At 46.0% G+C, this 23,836-nt stretch overlaps 1 protein-coding gene across 1 annotated transcript in view; it reads left to right on the forward strand.

Moving 5' to 3' along the window:
• Positions 1-10,272: 10,272 nt before the first annotated feature.
• The window catches only part of CALN1 (calneuron 1), a 401,744-nt gene continuing 388,180 nt past the window's right edge, over positions 10,273-23,836 (forward strand). The window contains exon 1 of the mRNA XM_061153364.1: positions 10,273-10,333. The gene's annotated coding sequence lies outside the window, so the exon portion shown is untranslated. The remainder of the gene's footprint in view (positions 10,334-23,836) is intronic.

A 23,836-nucleotide genomic window follows, 5' to 3' on the forward strand; every position in this document is an offset into this window, starting at 1 on the left:
TGGTTTCCTAGAAACAGCATTCAATCTTTGACCATTTGGTATAATGGTATCTATCCATTTTTTGTAATGTCTTTCATCACATGGAGGAAATTTCCCTTTCTATTCCTACTTTTCTGAGAATTTTTAGTTGTGCATGAGTGTTAATTTTGTCAAATGCTCTATATGTATGCATTAAGATGATCATGATTTTTTTCTTCTCTGAATATGAAAAATTACACTGATTAATTAAAAAAAATTTAAACCAACTTTGTATGCCAGGGAAAGATCCCATTTTGCCAAGAGGTATCATTCTTTTTATACATTGTTGAGTTCCATTTGCTAATACATTGTTAAAACTTTTGCATTTATATTTGTTTTATTTTCTTGTAAAGCCTTTATCTGATTTTGGTAATGGGGTAACACTGCCCTCATAAAATGACTTGAGATGTGTCACTCTCTATTTCATGAAAGATTTTATAAGATTGGTGTTTGTTCTTTGTTAAATGTGTGTTAGGATTCAACAGAGAAGTCATCTGAGCATAAAGGGATTTGTTTTGTGTTTGGAAGGAGGAAGTTATTAATTATGAATTAAATTTCTTTAAAAGGTATGAAACTATTCATATTTTCTATCTCTTCTTGTGTCTATTTTTCAAGGAGTTTTTTCTATTTTGTCTAAGTTGTCAAGTTTTTTGGAATAAAGTTATTTATAATATTTCTTTGTTATTTTTAATGTCTTTAGGATTTACACTATAGTCCCTTCCATTAGGCCTGATCTTGGTAATTTGTATTTTCTCCAGATTTTAAAATCAGGCTAGAGAGTTACCAATTTTACTTATATTTTCTTTGATTTTCTCTATTATTTGTACATTTTCTATTTCATTGATTTCTTCTCTTATCTTTATTATTTCCTTCCTTCTGTCTTCTTTGGATTTAACTTGTTTTTTTTTTCCTAGCTTCTCAGAGTGAAATCTTAGAATATTACTTTTAAATCTTTCTTTTTCTAAAATAAATATTTTAAGTTATAATTTTCTCTCTAAGCACTGTTCTAGCTGCATTCTACAAAGTTTAACACCTTGCATTTTCATTTCATTTGCTCTAAAAATTAAAAAAGTTTTTTTTTCCCTTTGGCTTTTTATCCTTTGTTTTTAATTCTTTGGCTTGTGCATTATGTAAACTGTGTTTTACTTATAAAATATTTGAGAATGTTCTAAATGCCTTATTGTTATTTATTTCTAATACATTTCCATTGTGGGCAGAGAATGCTTTCTGTGTGATCTCAATATTTTTGAATTTACTGAGAATCATTGTGAGGCCCAACATATGGTCTTTTATGGACATTCCATGTGTACCTGAAAAGATTGTGTATCTGGCAGTGGCTAATGCAGTGCTTTATAAATTCAGGTTGGTCAAGTTATTTCCTAGTGTTTGACAAATCTTCTGTATCTTTACATGTTTTATCCATGCTGAGGGAGGTGTGTTCATTATGTGGGTGGATTTGTTTTTTACTTCATGTATTGTACTTCATGTATTTTAAAAGCTTTATTATGGGTGCATTTTGGATTATTATATCTTCCTAATGAATTGGCTTTTTATCTTTATTAATTAACTCAATGTCTGGCAATACATTTTGTCCAATATTTAATATAATTGTTCCAGATTTCTTATGATTAATATTTTCATCTTTGTACTTTTTTCTTGTACATTTTCATTCTTGTACATTTTTCTATCCTTGAACTTTTAACCTATCTGTGTTTGTATATTTAAAGAGTGCATTTTGTAAACAGTCTATATTTGGGTCTTATTGTTTTTTTATCCAGCTGATGTTTTCTGCCCTTTAATTATAGCATTAAACTCTTTAAATTAAATGTAATTCACAGTATATTTAGTTTTCAATATACTAGCCTGATGTTTATTTTCTATTGTTCTGTCTGTTCTTTCCTCTTTTATGCCTTCTTTAGTGTTAATTATTTTTCAAATATCTGGATTTTGTTGCTGTCCTTAAAGAGTTTTGAAGTTTGTTTGTTACCCAGGTGAGTTTACTTGTGAATTGGCTTGATTTATCTGATGATTTTTAAAGCTCGGTTATGGAAGTAGAATAACTTCTATCCTAAGGCTAGTTCATTCAGTCCTACTCCTAAGGTACAATCTACCTGGGGTCTCTACTAGAATCACAGGTGTTTTATCCACTCAGGCTCATCAGAACTTAAATGTCTTCCAGTTCTTTCTTAGCTCTAGGAATTGTTCAACTTACAGGTGTCTACCAGCTCTTCTTTGCCTGACCATGTGGAATTTTATCCTGTGAGTGTACATCTTAGTTATCAACCCAGAGCTCAAAGGAATCCCTATAAAGATTTTCTCAGCTCTTGGCTGCAGTCTTCTCTCTCCAGTGATCTGCCTGACAAGTTTCAGCTCCCTAAGCTGCGTGAAGGGTCCTCTCCGAATCCTCGGCTCAGGGAGCCTCTGTGCCGAGTTTTTGTTTCTGTTTCCTCTGCAGGGCACAGAAAGCGACTCCAGGCAGAGGCCCGGCCACTGCAGGGCGCGTCCTATTTCTCTCTGTCCGCATGTGGATTACAGTCCTTCACTGGTTATTGTCCAATTATTGAAAACAGTTAATTTATATATTTTTATATGAAGTTTTCTAGTGGTAATAGTGCGGAGGGTCGGGTGGGGGTAAGTCTAGTGCTAGCTCAGGAGCAAAAATTCCTCAGCATTCTTTTTAATGAATATTTTCACTGCATTCAGAATTTTAGATGGACAGTTATTTTCTTTTAACACATCAAAGATTATACCAATGTTTGTAAGTTATACTAACTTTTGTCATTTTGGTTGAGAAGTCATCTGTTGTTCCTTTGAAAGTAGCGTGTGTGTGTGTGTGTGTGTGTGTGTGTAAAGAGGAGGGACTGGCTTCTTTTAATATTAATATTTTGTCATTGGTTTTTAGAAATGTAATTATGATTGCCTATGTGTCTTTCTATGCACATATCCTGCTTTGAGTTATTAGGACTTCCTGAAATTGTGGCTTAATCAGTCTTTGGAAAATTCTCAGCCAAGATTTTATCTGTCCACATTCTGTCCACAAACCCCTCCTTTTTTTTCAGACTTCAATTACATGTTTGACCATTCATGATATTCTATGTATCTCTTAAGCTCTTTTCTCTATTTTTCATTCTTTCCTCTCTTCATACTTCAATAAGATATTTTCTTCTGACTTAATTAACAGTTCACTGATCTCTTTTGTTGTGTTGGTCCTGCTTTAAGAACATCTATTGAATGAATTTTTTTTTTTTTTTTTGGTTCCAGAATTACCATTTTATTTTATTTTCAAAATAAATTCTAGTTCTTCCCTGGTAAATTTCTTTGTCTTACCATTCATTTTCTTGAACATGTATGACAGTTGTTTTAATGTTCATTGTATATAACTCAAGTATCTGGATCACGTATGTTTTTACTGTCTGTTGGTTTTTCTGTTGGTTTTTCTTAATTTGGCCTCATTACCTGACATGTTTGGCAATTAAAAAATTAAATGCCAGATATGATATTTGAAATCTTTTGTGGTTCTACATGTTGTTCTGTCTCCTCAGTGAGATGCCAATTTTCATCCAGCAGGCAGTTAGGAGAGATGTAGATCAACTTTTACTAATCAATAATTGAGATAATCTGAAGATGAATTTGATTCTCTTAAAACTCCTGGTTTGCTGTTCATCTTCATACACGTTGTCTTTCAAGAGCTCCAGATGAAACCCTGGGGCATTTATTTGCGCTGCCCTCCTTGTCAGGTTCTAAGCTCCAGTTTTTTATTCTGCGGGCATTGTGAGATTCCCAAGTATTCCCCTTCACTGTGAAGCGACTTAGCCTCTGCTCTGTTTCCTTTCCTTGTTTTTCACTCTGTGCTTCTTAAAACGAGGCAAGTGCCTTTAGGGGGAGAGTGGAGCAGAATAATACGTTCACTTTTCTGAGGTTTTCTTTCCTTGGATTTTAGTCCCTCAGGTCCTGACTGTCTTGGTAGTACTGGAAGCTGATTAATTTCTCTCTAAGTCTGTGATATTCTCAAAATTTCTGAGATAGTACTTTCCTTTTGGCCTTTTGGTCCAATGCAACTTGGAAATCAGGTAATGTTTCAAAATCAAAGGCAGCAGAGAATTTCAGGTTCACACCAATGCCCTTTCCTTCTCTCTGGATTCCTGGCCCCATTCTTGAGTTCTTCACTTTGATTCCATTTTTTTTTTTTTTAATTGGCTGATGCAAGTCTTTGAATATTTTTCCAGAATATGTAAAAAAAAAAAAGGCCATTTATTTTCTTATTTGTTTCATTTGGAAACTATTTTCTTCTTAGTTTCATACATGATAACAACCTAAATATATGTATAAGTCCTACACGAGGTCAGTTATCCTCTGTTTATTGGCTCATTTTAATTCTGTGATCTAGTGTTACATACACTCCTGAAGCCAGTCTTTTCCCCCCGCTTTGTTGATAACTTGTTTTTGCTTTGTTGAGAACTTAAATTTTCTTTAGCCTAGAGATCAAAAGATTTATCAACACATGTATCAATATAATCTCTTTTCATTAATAATCCAGTCACAGAGTAAACCCTTTGTTTTTTTTTCAAAACCAGAGAGTGTGTTATTCTTTTTATGGTCGTATACAATGTGTTTATTGCTTTGAGATAAATTAAATATGGGATATTTTCTCATTTAAAATTTAAGCCAATACAAAAAATCTTTGTTATAGAATGTTCACAGAATGTATATCTAAAAGTAGAAATCTTCTTAGTACTGATTCTCCAGAGTGAGTTAGGCAACACATAGCATTCCAGTTATATTATGCATATATGGACACTATGTACAAAGTTTTCTTTTTCAAAAATGGTGTCATGTGTGTTATTTTGCAATTCACTCTACAATATAGTTTGGAAATCTTTCCAACTTAGCACATTCTTTCTGGTTATCTACAGCTGCATAAAAAAATCACCCCAAAATTAAATGGCTTAGAACATCAGTGTATTACTACCTCTTTTAGTCTGTAGGTCAGGAGTTCATACAGGGTCCAGTGGGGATGGCTTCTGTCTGCTCTATAATATGGGTCCTCAGCTGGGAGGACTCTTAACAGCAGGGGCTAGAATAGCTGAGGACTGACCAGATCTCTCTCTCCTTCAACACCGCCTCCCCCCCCCCACCACCATTTCTCCTTCCTTACCTCCCAACCGCCTTCCCTCCACACAGCTAGCTTGAGCTGCCTTGCAGCATGGTGGACTGTGGGTACTTGGACTTCCCACATGGTGACTTAGAGCCCTAACAGAGTGTTCCAGGAGACAGAAAACAAGAGCTTCTGGTTTAAGTCCTAAACTGGAGCCTGGCACAAAAATAACTTTAATTCTTTATTTGGTTAAAGAAGTAACATATCCTCGATAGTCCAGGATATTAAGGGAGTCCAGATAGTCCAGATTCAAGGGAAGAGTGATGTAGATTCCAATTTTTAAAAAAAGTTTATTTATTTGCCTGGCCTAGGTCTTAGTTGCAGCATGTGGGATCTTTACTTGCAGAATGCAGGGTTTTATAATTGTGGTATGCAGGATTGTTGGTTGTGGCATGTGAACTCTTAGTTCCCTGACCAGGGGATGAACCCAGCTCCCCTGCATTGGGAGCGTGGAGTCTTAGTCACCAGAGAAGTCCCGTAGATTCCAATTTGATGACAGGAATATTAAAGAATTTAAAGCCATCTTTAATTCAACACAGTCAAAAATTCACCTTCAGCCAAGCATTATTTATATTCTTCTAACATAAAACATATCCAGACACATTCACAAGTTCCAAAAAGTCTCATCTCCTTGTGGCCACCATGCTCAGGTCCTGGATCTGTTTATCTAAAGCAGGTTCAGGGCAGGTTTTCTCAGTCTGAAGATCTGTAAGCTCCTTTCACCTCTCCTCTAAACACCCCACATACAGCAGTGAGACAGAGAGATAGTAACTGCGATAGCGTTTACTGACTGACTACCAGTCTCTGTCATGACTGAGTGACTCTTTGCAACCCCATGGAATCTAGTCTGCCAATCTCCTTCTGTCCATGGGATTTTTTCAGGTAAAAATACTGGAGTGGGTTGCCTTTCCTCCTCCAGGGGATCTTCCCAATGCAGGGATCGAACCCATCTTCTGTCTCCTGCACTGCAGATGAATTCTGTACCCACTGAGCCCTGGGGGAAGCCCAACTGCGATAGACACCCATTCAGTAAGGGAGGAGGTCGGTGGTATTTACAGTAGCAGTCACTCCAGCTCACAGAAGTTCTGAAATCCAGCTGGGAACCTGTCATCAGTTCTTTAACTAAGACCCAGTCCTGCTTCTTGGGAATGATTCTTCACGGCTCTTGGCTTTATCTTTTGGGCTGTTGGTTCCTCTAAGAGTCCTTCTCCCTCTCTCAGAAGAAATGGCTCCTGTGTGCAGCCATTAGGGGTTGGGGATCCAGAAGGCCTCTGTCCCTTTTAGTCCCAAACTGATATGTTTTCTTTAAAACCATTGAGGACTTCCTGTGATTCAAGCTATTGTTGAGGCGGCTGAGGCACCATGTCTCTAAGATTCTTGAAAGCTCATTTAGGCCTGCACTTAGATATGTATGAGGTTTTTGTTTTTTTAATTGTGCTGGGTCTCGGCTGCAGCACACTGGGCTCCTTGCTGCTGTCTGAGGGCTACTCTCTAATGAGGCGCATGGGCTTCAGTAGTGGCGCATGGGCTTCAGTTGCCCTGTGGCATGTGGGATCTTATTTCACCGACCAGGGATCAAACCTGTGTCTCCTGCATTAACAGGAGGATTCTTAACCACTGGACCACCAGGGGAATCCCTTTGTGAGGTCTTAACTAAAGTTCTGACTGCCCTATCCCTAACTTCGTCTTTATCTGCGGACCACAGTTTACTGCCCCCAGGATTTGAGTGTTTTTGCCAGGAGATGTCAGAATCAGGAGGTACAGTTCTCCTCTCTAATCCAGCAAGTCCTGGTTCTATTTCCTCTAAATTCTACCACCAAAAGCGGAATAATTTCTGCTTTAATTAATCTCCGCTTGTCTTTCATCATCGGCATCTCAAAAAACCCAGTTGGCTTCTTCTGTGCTCTACCTGGAACTCTCCTAGTCAGGTCCATGAATTCCCTAGGTTGCCTTCTCATCTGTCATGTCTTCTAACTGACCCACCAGTCCATGACTTACATGCTCTTTTTTTCCCAGAAAGTGTTTGCAGTGTCCTTCAAGTCCTCTCCAAGAGTCTTCCTGAGGCCCTTGCAGCTTTCACTAACAGTCTTATGAGGCACATCTAGCTTCTGTTCATTGTCCAGTCCCAGAGCCAATGTTTTAAGCGTTTGTTATAGCAGTAGTCTACTTCCAGTTACCGAATTTCGTTTTGATTATCTGTTGCTGCCTAACAAACCACTCTAAAACCTCTTGCCACAAAGTAAAGAACGTGTGTTGTAAAGAAGCCAATGCATTCCATAGTCTGCACTTTGATAAGATACACGGAAATCATTATCCCCCAACATGTGCCCAAATAGTTTTTTCTTTTTCTGCTCATTTCTTTTCAGAATGCAACAGACCCCTTCATCGCCCCCTACCCTTGACTGTCTTGGGCACTTGAAGTAAATATACTTATTGAAGGTAAAACAAAAGAAGGAAAGACAAGGGAAGGGCTGGGGTAGAAGTGATAAAATCCCCATTTTTACCTCACTGGGGGCAGTGAGGTTTTTATATACTTATTTAATTGGATTATATTTGCTTTACAAGTTGTGTTAGTTTCTGTGCTAGGACAATATGAATCCGCTCTATGTACACACATATCCCCTCCCTCCTGAGTGTCCCTCCGACCCCCCACAGCGCCCTCTGGGTCATCACAGAGCAACGAGCTGAGCTCCCTGTGATGGGCAGCAGCTTCCCACCAGCTATGTCACACGCAGAGGTGTATGTATCTCAGCGCTGCTCTTTCAGTTCATCCCACCCTCTCCCTCCCCCTCTGTGTCCACAGTCCATTCTTTATGGAGGACAGTAAGATTTAGAGAGAACAAACAACTTATCCAAATTCACACAAGCAGTGAGGGCAGAGATCTGATAGACGTGTCCTCCTCTGGTTAAAGGGTTACATCTACTTTGTACCAGGAACTCCATGTGTGTTTATAGACTCGCTTAAGGCACTTTGGTGACCTGGTTGCCACCCAGAAAATGGCAAAACAACTGATTGCTAGGGGAGGAAACATTGCTAGAAGATGAAGCTTTCATCCAAACGTTCAGAGGGAAAGATGCTTCTGAGACTCTACCAACTCTATTAGTTCATGTGCCTGTGACCCTTCAGAGAAACTTCTGGAAATGACTTCTATGTACATCTTTGAACTATGTACATAAGATTCGGCCAGTGGCTGAAGAAGATAATTTGGGAAGTAGGGCAGGTACAAGAAAAAATAGTGAGAATACAGGGTAGCAAAGACTGAATGCCAAAGGTACGGTATCAGCAATGAGCGTATTACTGGGGCTCAGAGGAACCACACTCAGGGCGCAGATCAGGAGGTGCAGGCAAGGAGGGGACCCTGATTAACTTGTGCCCCTGGCTGGCAGCACCAATGCCCACATTCTCTTGGCAGCTGCACCAGCCAGAAGAGAGGTGATTACTGAGCTGTTTGGACCAGAGGCTTAGGGCAGTATTGCCTGCTTTGCTTCTGATTGGTGTGAGAATTTTTATGTATATCTTTTCTTTGATTCTGGGAGTTGGAAGAATCTGAGCTGGTGGCATAGTCTTTCTGCCACCTAGAGGGGGGCAAGAAAGTGGGGACCTTGGAAAAGAGGGTGCTGTCAGGAAAGACTAGTCTGCTCCAGCCAGGTGGGTTCCTTCTCCTGTGGCACACCCTTGGGAGGGGCAGAAGGAGACTGGTAGGTGTTTGACTCTGTCTATGGGACAGACTGAGATGCCTCTGGGTGTTTTTCATTTTTTTCTTTTTGCAACACAAACGTGGGTAGCACTGTGTATTCTGTCAGCTTCTGGGCATATGAGAGGTAGACAGGTGGGGGACCAGAGAAGGTGACTGGAGACTCTCATTTAAAGAGTTGCCCTTGAGGCATGGGGCAGGGGAGGAAAGGGGCCTGTCTCGGTATGGACTTGGCAGCGGGCAGTGTCAGGGCAGGTTGCAGACAGTCTTCGAGATGTCAAGCTCACACCTGTGTCCAGGCACCCTCACCCCCCTCATCGAATCCATTCTGTGACCTTGGGAAGGGAGGTGGGGGGCCAAACCACGTGTTCTCAGACCCCGGGGAGCGGGATCAGAGGTCGGCAGGCGGTCGCTGCAGAAGTGCCTCCCTAGGTGGTACTGCGGTGGGCACCCCGAACCCTCCTCCTCCCCCAGTTCTGGCCGCAGGCACCTTGACTCGGCGCTCGCCCTCGCCCTGGGAGCGGATGCAGGTGTGATCCTGGCGCCGGGGATGAAGTAGTTAAGGTGGGGGGCGCTTCGGTGAGTTGTCCAATACGGGGAACAGCAGTTTGCCGGAGTTAACGTGGGCAGCTTCTTTGGGGAGGAAGGAAGGAGGACCGTCTGCCAAGCTCCAGTTCGCCCCCCGCGCGCGTGTGCCTGTGTGTGCAGTGCGTGTGTGTGTGTGTGTGTGTGTGTGCGCGCGCGAGTGTGAGTGCGCGCGCGCCGAGGCGTTCCTCAGGTTGCGCTGCCTGGAAACCGAGGGAGCCATTGGCGAGGCGGAGGGGTGGGGGTGGGGGCTCCCCGACCCTCGGAGGCGAGGCGCGCCCAGAAACCCGGCTCCTGACGCGGGCGAAGGCAGGGCGGGGACAGCGCCGCGGGCTGCCTCAAGGCCCCGGGGGGCCCGCCGGGGAGGAGCCGGGGAGGAGGCCGGAGCTGCATGGAGTTTCTAGGGCGCGCAACTCCGGCGGGGCCTCGGCCACTAGGCTTCGGGGCGCAGCGAGGCAGCCGCGCACATGGGCTGAGCCCGCGCGCCGGGGCTCTGCACGGCCAGCGGGAGCGGGAGGGGTAGAGCCGCGCGCCGAGCCGGGGTGCGGGGCAGCGTCCCCAGACGGGAGCCGAGGACAAGGACAAGAGGAGCGCGCCCAGATCGCGCTCCGAGCCGACGAGGGGCTCGCGCCGACCCCGGCGCGCGCTTGGGGAGCAGCCCGGGGCGCCGTGGGAGCCGGCGGCAGCTAGGATGCCGGCGCGGGGCCGCGGCGGCCGGCCGGGGGTGTGAGCGTGAGGCTGAGCGCTGTCCGTCGGCGCCTCCCCCCGCGCCACCTCCTCCCTGCGGGCCTCGGAGGAAGCCCCCGGCGCGCGCGGAGGCGCCTCGGAACCCGGGCTTCGGGGCGGCGGGCCCGCGCGGCCGGCCCCGGCCCAGCCAGAGGTGAGTGCCGCCGCCCGCTCGCTCCCGCCCTCGCCTCTTCCCTCCGTCCGCCCCTCTGCACCGTGCCCAAAGCCCGGGGCTGTGGCGGGCCCTGGTCCCGGAGTGGGCGGGCTGGCGACAACGCCTCCCATACCTGTTGGCGCTGGGAGAGGGCACCGGGCGGCTGGGGGTTGCCCGAGCCTCCTTGCTCTCCCTGGGGGTGGCGGGTGTCCGCCCGCCTGGGGGCGTGGGGTCCGGTCAGGGCGACGGGTGTCCCACCCGGGTGTCCCAGAACTGTGAGGGCTGCAGGCTGGGCGCCGTTCGCCGAGTCGCCGGCGCCGGTAGCCGCTTGTCTGCGCGCCCCCGGCCTCGGGTGCCTGGGCGGTGGAAGGGAGAGGAACTGCACGGCAGCCCAGGTGGAGAGCCGGGCGGCTTCCAGGTACCCGGGAAGCCGGGAGTCCTGGCATTCGGGGGAGGATTCCCTCCACCTCCAGCCCCGGCGAGGGCTACTCGCCCTCCGGGGCGCACGCTCCTCGCCGCCACCGCCCGGTGTCCGCCGGCCCTGGGGAGCGCGGGATCACCCGGAGGCCTCCGGCAGCCCAGCCTGAAACCTGGCTGCACTGAGCTGGCCTCTGAGTCCCCGGCAGCTTCCGGAGTCCCGCGCCCCGGCAGAGGCGGGCGCCGACTCCGCCGGGCAGTCTGGGTTTACCGGATGCCCCAGCGTCCCTGGACTGGCGCGACGGGGAGTGAACTTCTTCAGACTTGGCCCGAGGGCGCCTAGGCAGCAGCAGGTAGTTCTGGGGACGGCCTCGGGGCCAGGGAGAGCGGAGGACGCCTCACCCGGACGGGATGGGGTGCTGAGCGTGGAGCGAGGGCTACTTTTTTGCTATCTAGGCGCCAGCCACGTGCGCCCTCTGCCCCCATCCCCAGCATCATTTCCCTCTGCATTTTTTCTTTGAGGACCAGTGTGTGTGTGGGGAAAGCGCCTTCCTTGTATTGATGAAGTCCTTTACCCCGGGGAAATGATACCTGCAGTTCCTGAGGCCCCAAGCCTGGGGCGCCATCCCCAGGCCTTGAGCTCCATATTTTGCCTAAAAGGACACCTTGCTGGGCTCGCAAGAGAGCTTGCTCAGTGCCGGTGTGTGTGGCTGTGTTGGGTCGTGTCCACTGAAGTCTGATTCGTGCTAATAATAACTATATAAGAACAGCCCCGGGGATGGAGTTGGGGTTACCTTCTCTAGAAGGAATGGGTAGATTTCTTCCCTTCGTGTGTCCAGACACAGAGCATTTGTGCAAAAGTGAAAACTCATAACTCTTAGGATTTCCACGTTCTGCTTCCTTAACTGCTGACTCGCAGTCCAAAAGAGAAACTCTTTCAGTTCAGGCCTCAGAGCCTTGGAAAGGGTTTTAAAGCCATTTGGTGTGAAATTGTCTTGGGGCCAGAGGAGAACACGGCTTTCATCCAACCCTGACCGCAGCTCTTCTCCTTGGTTTGTTGGTGGTTTTCATTTCATCTATTTTTGGGGGGAAAAAAAAGTGTTGCAGATAGAAGGAGGTGTTGATGGAATCTCCATTGTCTTTGCTACTTGGTTCTTTGAGGCTCTGAAGTCTGGAGGCAGCTCGGACCTCTCCTGTGTTTGCTGCTCTCTTGGGACACCCCCAGCTAAGGATGGATTCCTGGGCTCCAGGAGCTGCAAAACTTTGCTAGTTCCTTAGGCATTGGCCCCCCCACATGCCCGATGGATGCCCCGGGGCGGTGTTCTCCTGGCGGCTAACGGAGGCCCAACTGAGCGCCCCCCCCCCCCCCCCCCCCAGCCTTTCTGAGCTCACTGCAGACATGTGGGTTTTTCATGGCAGTAGCTGCCTGAAAAACAGCTATGTTTACGGAGAAGCTGGTCTACAACACTGATGTTGGTTACTGACTGTATCCAAGTGGAGTAATGAAAACAAAACTCTCTGGAAACCCAATCCCTCGGATGTTTTATTGGAGGAGCGCTAAATCCTCTTAGAATTGTTCATTGAGATCACCTTTCTCTGAACTCGGACTGTAACTACTGCCAGTAATCAGGCCTTCAGTGAGGGTGCAGCAAAGGGCTTTGCAGAAAGAAAATCACTTCATTCAGCTGGTTCCATGGAGAACACGATGGGCGGGACGTGATGGAGACCCACGGCTCCCTTTCCTCGCGAAGGGGTGAGGTGAGGGTGCAGGTGTGACGGCTGCTTGGTTAACATTTATCTCCGCAGTGGGAGGCCTCTGATCAGTGCCCAAGCATTGGGAAAGGTTAGGCGGCCGTCTAGAAATTATTTTCCATTGCAAGTGGCTTTGGGAGGGACGGAGTGCTCCTGGGTCAACAGTGGGAGAGACCTGTCTGAGGGCTGGTCCTCGGTTCTCGCACCGCGCCTGCTAGCTAGATTTGGCAGCACATTCCGGCTCCGCCAGCCTCTGCAGTGCCCAGTGGGTGGCAGAAGGGGGCGCTAGTTCTTACATAGAGAGGAATTCTGGTGGTTCAAAGAGAACTTTGGACGTTTAAGGTCTTTGCACACCCTCTTAATTCAGATTTCTGGGACCCTTCTTGGTGTCAGACACTTCTACGCATTGGAGCTCACGTAGCCTTCGTGTTTCGTATTTGGAAAACTGACGCTGAAGGCGGGTAACCAACTTTCATGTGAGCAGGTAGTTTGTGGGTAAGAGGCAGGGTTAGGGTTTGATTCTAAGAGGCTAGTGTTCCGATTGTAGGTCCAGGGCTCTTTGCACACTGCTGCTTATGATCTGAGGAGTGTTTTAGTAACCTTTGACCTTCAGTGCCTTTCGAGGGTCAGACCCAAGGTGGATGCCCCTTCTGTGTTTGCTGAGTGAACCCAGGGCAGCATCTCATTACTTATTCCTGACAAGGAAGCTCAGGCATAGAGGGGGCTCTGTCTTGTGCAGTGGGTCGGGGGGGAGGCCTTGCCCTCCACGTGTGCCCACACTGGAGACGCATGGGGCTCAAGCCCACGCTGGCTTAATTATAGACGGCGGCGCCTTTGGTTGCATGTTCCCTCTCTGCGCCCACAGTGGTATGGGATTGGGTGACATCTTTGCCCTTCCCTTGAGGCCTAACCTGATGTAGTCAGTGTCTGAAATGTCTTTTCGTGATGGAGAACCATTAGGCGGCACAACGAGCCACAGCCTCCTGTGCTTGTTAAGACAGAGTGCATCCGAACTCGCAAGCAATGAAACTGTCCTTCAAGATGGGCAGGGCATTGGCTGACCCCTCGGTGGCTCCATTGGAGGCTAATTCTGCATGTGGTTTGAAAGGAGGAAAATGAAAGCACAGTTGTGGCATCCAACCTGGGGCTTTCTGAGTGAATGATGTTTTTAATCATTTAACATTGAACAAAAATGTATTCAGTGCCTACTATGTGGTACAGATGTAAGAATGAATATGAGATGAATATGACACAGCGGCTACCATCAGAAAATTCACACATTAATGGGGAAGGCAGACCACGTGTGAGGGATACACATTTGTGAGCAGAGGTGGGAGGCAGTCAGTCTGGTGTGACTGCCTGATGTCTGAGCTGAGCTTGAAGGATGGTCATGAAGTAGCCAGTCCTCCATGGGTATCCCAGGCAGAGGATGTTATGGGAGAGGTAAGAAAACACATGGAAGATATGACAAAGCAACTGGTAATTCGGACCTCCTGGAGCTTCAAGAGTGAGGCAGGAAAGGACGAGAGAAGAGGCTGGAATGGTAGAAGGACTAGGGGGCGAGTGGCAAGGTCAGATTGGAGTTTTAGGTAAGTCTGGTTGGAGACCTTGTGGAGAATGGATTTGGCAGTGAGAAGTCCAGAGGCGTAGATACCGGTGAGGTGGCTGGAGCTGAGGCTATGGTGGGAACTATGGAGGAGAAGAGATGAATTGAGCAAACATTTAGGAGAATTCTCAGTTAGGGTTTGTGGGTTGCAAGCAACAGAAACCAGCTCCAGCTAGCAACTAAAGCCAATAAGGAGAAAGTTGTACGAGCACTGATGGAAATTCACAGGGCTCAGGACACGCCTGAAGAGCCAGGCTTGGAGCAGATGGGAATTAGGCAGTCGAGGGGATCTTGGTGGCTGGAGTAGTCTTGTGGTTTCTCTCAGGTGATGCTATGAAAGTAAATGATCTCTACCCTTTCCCTCCATCATCATCATCATCTTATTGTTGTTATTATTCTTCTACATTCAAAATGCTCAGAGGAAATCTCTCACTGGCAAAGCTTTGGGTCTTCATATCAGGAATAGCTTTCTGAAATTTCTTTGGAATGGGGAGAGGTAGTTTTTCTGAAAGGAAGCTGGAATGAATCTGCTAGAAGACTTGGGCATGTCCTCTACAGGAGGGGTAGTTGGTGGGACTCACTGATTGACTGAGTAGGAAGGAGTATTAGGAGAAGAAGGGAAGAGTGCAGCATGACCACAGAGTTTCCAGCATAGGTAACGAGACGGATAAGCAAAATGAAAGTCTGGCCCAGACTAAATCACTCACTTGTTTCCCCACTGGCAGAGCTGTGGGCAGCTTTCCGTGACCAGGCCACAGGAGAAGGTAACGGCCTATTTTAAAAAGTCTCATTAAGGGGCAGTGCTGCTGAGAATAAGGCCTGTTTAAATAGGTTACTTTAGCTCATGCCCCACAAATCTGGGTAGTTTGAAAGCATTTCCATTCATTCATCCTGTATTTATTGAGCATCTCTGTATCAGGTACCAGGGACAATGGCCAATTAGATAGAGGTGGTACTCTCATATTCTAGTGGCGTAAGACAATGAGAAAATAAAAATGGAAAATAAAATTAGGTGATATCACGGAGGCAAAGGCAGGGGTTTCTTCAGATTGGGTGGTCAAGAAAGTTCTCACTGAGGAGTCACAGTTACGCTGGGTAAGTTGGGGGAAGGTCTAGGCAAGAACTTCCAGGCAGTGGCATCTGCTAGTGCAAAGGTCCTGAGGCAGGAACTGCTGGGTGTGTTGAGGAACAGGAAGGAGATGTGTACTGAGAAGCAGGGGCTAGTTCATGGGGGGCCTCGGAGGTCCCCCGGCAGAGTTTGGATTTGATTCTGAATTAGTTAGGAGGACCAGGAGGGGTTTTAAACAGCAAACGGACATGATCCAATTTCTGTTTTCCAAAGATCACCCTGGCAGCTGTGCCTCCTGGGTGTGCTACCGTAGTGCAAGAGTGTGAGTCTCTATTCATCAGAGCCTAAAAGGAAATGTAGTATTTGAGAGTAACAGATGGAGAGAAAATGCTTTGGTGACCTTAATTTAGTGGTTTCTCATGTACCAATTAACTGTGGGTATGGACAAAACTACATTTCTAGTATGATTTGTTTTGTTTAAAAATGTGGTATAGAAGAATAATAGAAAGAAGTGGACTAAGAATTTTAACAGTGCTTGTCCAAAGGAATTGGCATTATGAATGATTTTTTTTTTAAACGAGCTCAAATTTCTTTTATAATCATAACCAATTTTTTTTTTTTAATGTATACACTGATGACCACCAATGTCGTGGATGGGGTGTTTTGAGACTGTATCAACTATACACTTTTTTTCCTACCATTTTATTTGTGGAAATTTTAATGTGAAAAACCCATGGATTCTGGTTGGGGCAGAAATTAGGGTACTTAACCTTGTACAAGCTGTCCAGTGGGTGGCTCTTTGTTTTATGCTTAAAAAATATTTTTGTTATGAAAGCAAACATTCTTTTTTTAAAAAGAGAAATTAAAGCCAGATGGAAATGTTACTTTAAAAATGAAAGCACCTTTCTGCATTCTCCTTCCCCAGATCATTCGTATTTTTGTACATGTATCATGAGATTTTCTTCCTCAGCATTTCAAATACCTCCATCTATATTTTGTTGAAGGATTTTGGAATATTGCTACAACAAGTCACCCTTTCTCTAAATGACTCTCCCAGACTCCTTCCTCTAGAGCTTGAAACCTTGATGACCTTTACCCCCTTGAAACAAAATCGTTAAGAAACTTGAACACATCGCTTAGCTGGGAGAAACAGCCTCTTGCCTTTTCAGTATTCAGAGTGTTCACTGAAAGCATACTTTATATGTATAAAAAATGGAGCAATTAAATATTCATTAAAAGTTCATCTCTGAGCATTTAAACAATATTACTCTAGTGTTAGAGCCCCAAAGTTGGGTCTATGATTACAAATCACTTCTTTTGTTTCATTAACACAAGTTTGCTGCTATGAAAATTTGAAAGTGCAAGTCAGGGAGCTTGGTTCATTATTTTGGTGACATGTTTATTACCTTGGAATGTTATCCTTTGAAAACAGGAAAAGCAACGCATTCCATGGAGTGTTACTTAGAGCCATGGATGTGTTTGGGAAGTGCTTTGTGGTCTCACTGTGCAGACTGGCCTTGGGAGCTGAAGTGTCAGGATTGAACTGCCATCAACTCCGTGCTCCTGTGTTGGATGGGAGACGCATGTGATTCAGCAGAATTGCTACCTTTCCCATCAGTTCTTTAATTAAACACATCCTTTCTTGGGGAAGAGGAGAGTGAAGACGTGCTTAGAAGAGAATGCTTGAAAAGTAATAGAACCATGGAGTTGATGAGTGAGCAGGGACCTTGGTTATCTCATTTTACAGATGGGGAGGAGGAAGGACTGGAGAGAGCACATGACATGCGTTCTGTTAAACAGAGTCAATTTCCCCACCCCAGCGCCTCTTCCCTGCACGCGGCACCCGCACCGTGTTGTCAGAAAAATGAATTTATTTTGGTAAACCCGAGAATTAGGAAAGCATGCTGAACCTGATGAAAAATGGGAGGGTTTTTGTGCTGTTCATTCACTCTGTAAAGTGTAATCTGTTTGTGTACTGATAACAGGCCTAATTACTGTGTAAACATTTTTATAGCCTGGTAAGAAAACCTCAAAACATCTGTACTGCACATTGATGGAGCCGTTCAGCATCCAGCATGCCGCTGCTCATTCTTAAAACCAGTTGCTCTGTTATTTCATCTGGTCTATGGTAGATGATTCATTTGATGCACAGACACATAAACACACACTCCGGATCCAGCGGGAAGTGACAAGTAATATTAGGAAACTTGCGTCGTACTTACTACGTGTCATCCGCTCTCTGATTATGAGCATGTCCCCCAATTTACAGATGAAGAAATGAACAGACAACTCAGGGTCCCAGGTTTGCCAGTGAGGGATGGGAACCACTACAATGTAGACTCCCCTCTAGAGATGTGAAACTCACTAGTTAAATCTCCACCTTCCCTTTTCTCCCAAAGAGAAGCAGACTTTCTACCACAAAGATCAGGTGTGACTTTGTGAAATCACTTTAGTCAAATCACTTTTCTTTCGGCCAAACTCATGAACATAGAGCTGCCAAGAGTCCTCCGAGGGGATGGCGTTTTCAAGTCTGTTTGGTGAGTTGTCCCAATCCCTTTCCTTCCCGAGTCACTTGGCGGTAGCTAGTCCACACATATCATCTGCCCGCAGCTGAGGCTGTTGGGTTCTCTTTTCATTTGGAGACTTAACTCTCAAGTTAGTTGTACCAGCACTAACCAACCTGTGAGCCCCGGTATATCCAAGAACTGCTGGCTCCCAGCTTGGTTCCTACAGGGTGTTTACATGTGGGCTCCTACAGGCTCCTTTGGTGTTCACATAAACACCAGAGTTCTCAGCTTCTCACACCCAAGGAGGTAGAGGTGTCTTTCAAAAACCCAGAAGCACAGAATCCACGGAGCCTTCAAAGGGCAGTAGGCAACAGGGAGGAATCATATAATTGAAAAGGAGGGAAGCAAATGCTGGTGGGTACTGTCAGTGGGTCCCCACGCAGAGACCTCAGGCTTCAGTCATTCATTCGGACGCAGGCTGACTCCGAATCTGCACCCTGGAAGGGACTGAGGCCAGGGAGGATGTGCCCTGGACTCTCCTGGCTGCCTGAGTTCCAGCCGCTGTCCGGAGGGTTCCGTGTGCTTGGAGATCCTTGCATGAGAGCTGTTGCTGAAGAAGTGAATTCTTTCCTCTGATTTGGAGTATTGTGGTTGTCATGAGAGAGAGAGAAAGAAATAGCGAGTCAGTGCTGCCAGGGAGCTTCCCCTGGGAGTGGCCATGTCCTGCAGGACCTTGGGGGCTACAGGGCTGTGATCTTAGACACAAAGGTAGATGCCAGAGTTAGGGACTGACTTGGGATGGTGACCCTTCATCAGGTAGAACTCCAGGGAGTGGGTGACCCTGCTGTGGTCTTGGGAAAGGTGATGCATATCTTTCTAGGGGGAGGTTGGCTGGCTCTGGGCTTCCCTTGTGGCTCAGCTGGTAAAGAATCCGCCTGCAAGGAGGGAGACCTGGGTTCGATCCCTGTGTTGAGAATATCCCCTCGATGAAGGGAAAGGCTATCCACTCCAGTACTCTGGCCTGGAGAATTCCATGATCTGTTTAGTCCATGGGGTCGCAAAGAGTTGGACATGACTGACTTTCACTTTTTCTTTGGTTGTCTCTGGATTTGAATTTTAGAACCTGAATTTGAGAGTTTAGTTCAGTGCTTCTCAGACTTTGCTGCATGTTAGAGTTCCCTGGGAAACCTTAAAAATGTCCCAGTGCCCCATCACATCCCAGGCCAATGAAATCTGAATCATCTCTGTTGGGGGGCGGGAAGGAGAGAAATGGGACAGGGTTCTCTCCCCACCCCCGCCCCAGGTGATTCCACTGTACTGCCAACTTGTTCCTCTAAGGAGAGTGCCTGCCAATCGCCTGAGGATCTTGTTCAAGTGCAAATTCTGATGCCGGGTCTGGAGCAGGCTGAGAGCCTGCATTTTTAACCAGCTCCAGGTGCTGCCATGGGGTCGCAAAGAGTCGGATGCGACTGAGCGACTGAACTGAACTGAACTGAGATGCTGCCAGAGAGCAGGGCCCAGTTAGAAGAAATATGTTCCAGACTGGGCTTCTGGGATTATCGCTTTTTCATGAGAATATGGCCTCCTTAGTTCATCCGAGGTAGGGTTGGAGAACAAGGGGCCCAGATCCTGCCTTTTCCACTTTGTATTCTTACAAAGAACAATAGAGCAATTGAATATTCATTAAAAGTTCGTCTCTGAACATTGAAATGTTATTGCTCAGGTATTAGAGCCCAAAAGTTAGCATCATGATTACAAATCACTTGAATTATTTTTGTCTTTCTGGATCCAGAGCGTTGTCCTGTCCCTGGTCAGCATTTATAGAGTCAGAATCAGAGGCTCTGACTGCTGGAAAGGACCATAGGAATTATTTTGTCTAAACCACTCAGTTATGGAGAGGGGGCTGCTAAGAGAGAGGTTTGTCCAGAGAAACAGATCATCAGGCCGGGGCTGCTGTGGATGCGAGACCAGGAGGAAGGACATGGGAGGATGACTCCTGGGGAGAAGACCCTCCCCACCCCCACCCCATGCTGCTCCTGGAGCAGGGGAATCACACGACATAGGCATCCAGAAAGATGGCTAGTTATAGTCATGTTCAAACACCTGTTTCACAGTCTAGAACCATTGCTGCCAATACCTGTGTTTTTCCATCAAAATGTCTCAAAATCCAGAAATATTACTGCCAATAATATCTGTGTTTCTCCATCCTCTCCCTGCGGCTTCAGGTAAGGATGCAGAAGTGCGACTAAGTGCTTTGCTTCTGTGGTTAGAGTTGACACGTTGACAGATGTTCAACAGCCCGGTCCCAGGAGGGATGCTGACGCAGGCTGCCCTACATCATGCAAAATAATTACATTTACCATTTCTACTCCAAATATTTTTCTCCTGTGGTCCAAACAAATAAAGAACATTCTCAACATATAGGTTTCTGGATGTCGTGGTGGATTATGTTAAACCTGCTGTAAGAATAGTTCATAATTGATGTTCTTGGCATTTATCACCCAGCCATGACATGTTCAGCAGGTGATGACTAATAAATTATATTTTGTTGGATCCTTTTTTTTCCCCCAGTTTTTTCAACTCCAGACACCTGTTTCAGCATGTCAGCGTTGGCAGGGACATTTTCCTCCTTGTCACTTTTGTGCTTCAGAAACTAACTTGAGATGAAGACCAGTGGGTGTGAAACTCAAGGGCTGAGATGGACACTGCTTTCTCGGGGTGTGCATATTTTGCCCTAGAAGGTCAAGTCTTTAAACAGAGTGGGAGATGACTTAGGGGCACATGAAAGTTAGTAGAAAGATGAGGCAGTGTAATTATAGCTAATGGTTATGTAAGTCCTCCTTTTTGAGTACTTTGTGTGTGTTAACTCCTTCAGTTCTTTCAGTGAAGCTTTAATGAAGTAGATACTGCAACTGTCTCCATTTGTGTGGATGAGGACCCCAAACCACAGAGAGGTTAAGTACTTTATTGAAGGTCCCACAGATAACGAGTACTGAAGCTTGACTCATGACTCTAAGACTCACGTCCTCAAGTCACTAGGCTATACTACCTCTGTGACTTTGATTGCCCAAGACATGCCAGGGGCTGCGGAGGACTTCCACGGGACATTGTCACCCAGACCCCGAGTCCGCCATTCCCCTCCTGGAGTACCCTTTGACATTTGAGTGGAGGCTGCTCCCTCATACTGCTGGACTGGGTGCTGATGACATTGGCCCTCTCCTGTTTCCCCCATCTTTGCTTTTCTAGCTCTCTGTAGATGTGTTCATGATGGGCCCACCTCTGGGCAAGCCCTAGTTTATAAACAAGAGAATTCAATATGTAGGTTTGGCATGTCTTGTGGGGCAACTGTATATATGGAAGCATCAGATACTTGTGTCCTACTTGATTTTCAGACTTCTACTTTCCCATGACGGCCACGCACATACTTAGTTCTGGCTTTCATCTTCCCATTAAACTCAGGGGTGAGAACTCTGCCTTAGTCTCTGCCTCATCCTTGCTGAACTGTTCATATTGGTTGATATTATCCCCCAACATGAGCTTCCAGTGGGAGTTCTGTGCAGACTGATGGGACACCCTGAGTTCTCCCTTTCTTCAGGCCTGCTCTCTGGCCTGGATCTCCTGGGTCCAGTCCTTGCCTAAGTTGTGCCAGGATTGCTCTGCCCTTGGCTGTGGGCCTGAGGGCCCTCATGTTTCATTCTCTTCAGCTCATACCCATTGCCTCGGTCATCAGCTTAGCCTGATTTTGTCTCTCCCTCTCTTTCTGCCTGTCTGGTGTTGCTGTCTGATTTTCATGTCCATTCCTTAGGGGTTGGCAAACTTTTTCTGTCAAGTATTTTGGGCTTTTCAGGTCCTAAGATCCCTGTTGCAGTGACTCAGTTCTGTTGTAGCTGGAAAGTAACTATGGACAAGCGTAAATGATGCAAAGAACTGATTCATTGGGAAAGACCCTGATGCTGGGAAAGATTGAAGGCAGGAGGAGAAGGGGACACCAGAGGATGAGATGGTTGGATGGCATCAGCGACTCGGTGGACGTGAGTTTGAGTAAGCTCCAGGACTTGGTGATGGACAGGGAAGCCTGGTGTGCTGTAGTCCATGGGGTTGCAAAGAGTCAGACACGACTGAGTGACTGAACTGAACTGATCAGTAGGTGTGTTGTGATAACACTTTAATTACAAAAGCAGAGGGTGGGCTGGATTTTGGCCCAGGATTGTAGTTTTCTAACCCCTGATACAGAATGCCTGCTGTCTGCCTCTTTCTAAGACTTTTCAGCCTGCAATGATTCTGTCTCTTCAGAGGTCCTTGGCATGGGTAGCCTAGAACCCTGCACCATAATTTCTATTCTGAATTCCCTGTACGTGTTGACCTTCCTGATCTATTGCTATATTCACTTTGCAACCTTGACCTTGAATAAAACCAATCATTCACTTTTTCAAGTTCTCGGTCAGCTAAATTGATTCCACTAAAAATGTAGGTTGTTCAACAACAGGTAGGTCTTAAATTCTTTCTGCAAATCCTTGTATTGAATTCTGGCTGGTTTCTTGACCAGAAATACAATGGCCGTATCCCTGAGTCTCTCCTTCTTTCAGTGTCCTCCTCTCCTCTCCCACGTGTGTTCTTGGCAGATAGCCTTGCTTCCTGCTTTGAGAGATTGGGGCCTGTACCGCATTGCCTCTTCCCTTGACCTCAACATTCTCCATCATTTCTGCTTCAAAATTTCTCCTTTCTTCCCGTTTCAAAGGAAGCTGTATCCTTACTCTTTTATAAGGAAAACTTGACTGTGCCATGAATCTCATGCGTTTCTGTTTCTCCTTTGTCAGATCTCAAATTTTCCTTCCTTCATCTCATCATCGAAAGTCTCTCTAAAACTCTGCTTGACCCTGCCGCCTCCCTGGGCTGCCATCCTATTTCACTCCCGGTTCTTTAAAGGGAAGTTTCTGTAAAGAAGGCTCTGCCCCGTCACTCTCACTCTTTGACCTTATTCTTGTCTTTTCTATTAACCCTTGGCTGCTGGATGACCCTACTGTTGGGCCCCTATGAGGGTAAGTCTTAAATACTTAATATACTGTAAACTTGCTTTTTGAAAGGTCACTGACATCCTCATTTAAAAATCTAATGATGTGGACTCACTTCTCATGCTTGGCAATATATGATACCATCAGTCACCCTTTCCTCAGGTGCCTCCCCACTGAGTGAACTCTCTTGGTTTTATTCTCACCTCTTAGCTTCTTATATGAGTCTGCTAGGGCTGCTGTAACAAAGCACCACAGGCTGAGTGGATTAAACGACAGAGATTTATTTTCTCATGGTTCTGGAGGCTGAAGTACAGGATCAAGGTATCAGCAGGGTTGGTTTCAGGGGTTGAGGGAAGGATCTGCTTCAGGTCTCTTTCCTTGGTTTGCGGACAGCGCCTTCTCTCCATCTTCAGATGGTCTTCCCTTGTCTGTGTCTGTGACCAGTGTTCTCTTTCTTATAAGGATACCAGTCATGTTGGATGAAGACCCACTCAGATGATCTCATTTTAACTTAATTACCTCTTTAAAACCTATCTCCAGACCTGGTCACGTTCTAAGGTACACTCTGAGGTTAGGACTTCAAATATGAATTTTGGGGAAAAGCACCATTCAGCCATAACACTTTTCTATCTCCATATTTCCCCTTGTATACGTGTATGGGCTCAGTCATTCAGTTGTGTCCAACTCTTTTGCAACCCACCAGATGGATTATAGCCCATCAGGTGGATTGCAGCCCACCAGACTCCTCTGTCCATGGAATCTTCCAGGCAGGAATACTGGAGTGGGTTGCCACTTCCTTCTCCAAGGGATCTTTCTGATCCAGGGATTGAACCCACACCTTTTGAGTCTCCTGCACTGCAGGCAGATTCTTTACCACTGAGCCACTTGGGAAGCCCTATGTGTTCCCTTTCTACCCCTCAAATGTAGCTGTTCCCAAACTTCATGCCTTGGCCCTTTTCTTTTTAAAAACTTATTTATTTTTAATTGGAGGATTATTGCTTTACGATATTGTGATGGTTTTTCCCATACATCAGCATGAATCAGTCATAGGTATACATAGGTCCCCTCCCTCTTGAGCCTTGGCCCCTGTCTTCATGCTCTCTCTAGTTTCTCTCTTGGAACAATCTTTTTTCCCTCCAC

This window comes from Dama dama, chromosome 10, assembly GCF_033118175.1.
Source record: "Dama dama isolate Ldn47 chromosome 10, ASM3311817v1, whole genome shotgun sequence".
NCBI classification, from domain to species: domain Eukaryota; kingdom Metazoa; phylum Chordata; class Mammalia; order Artiodactyla; family Cervidae; genus Dama; species Dama dama.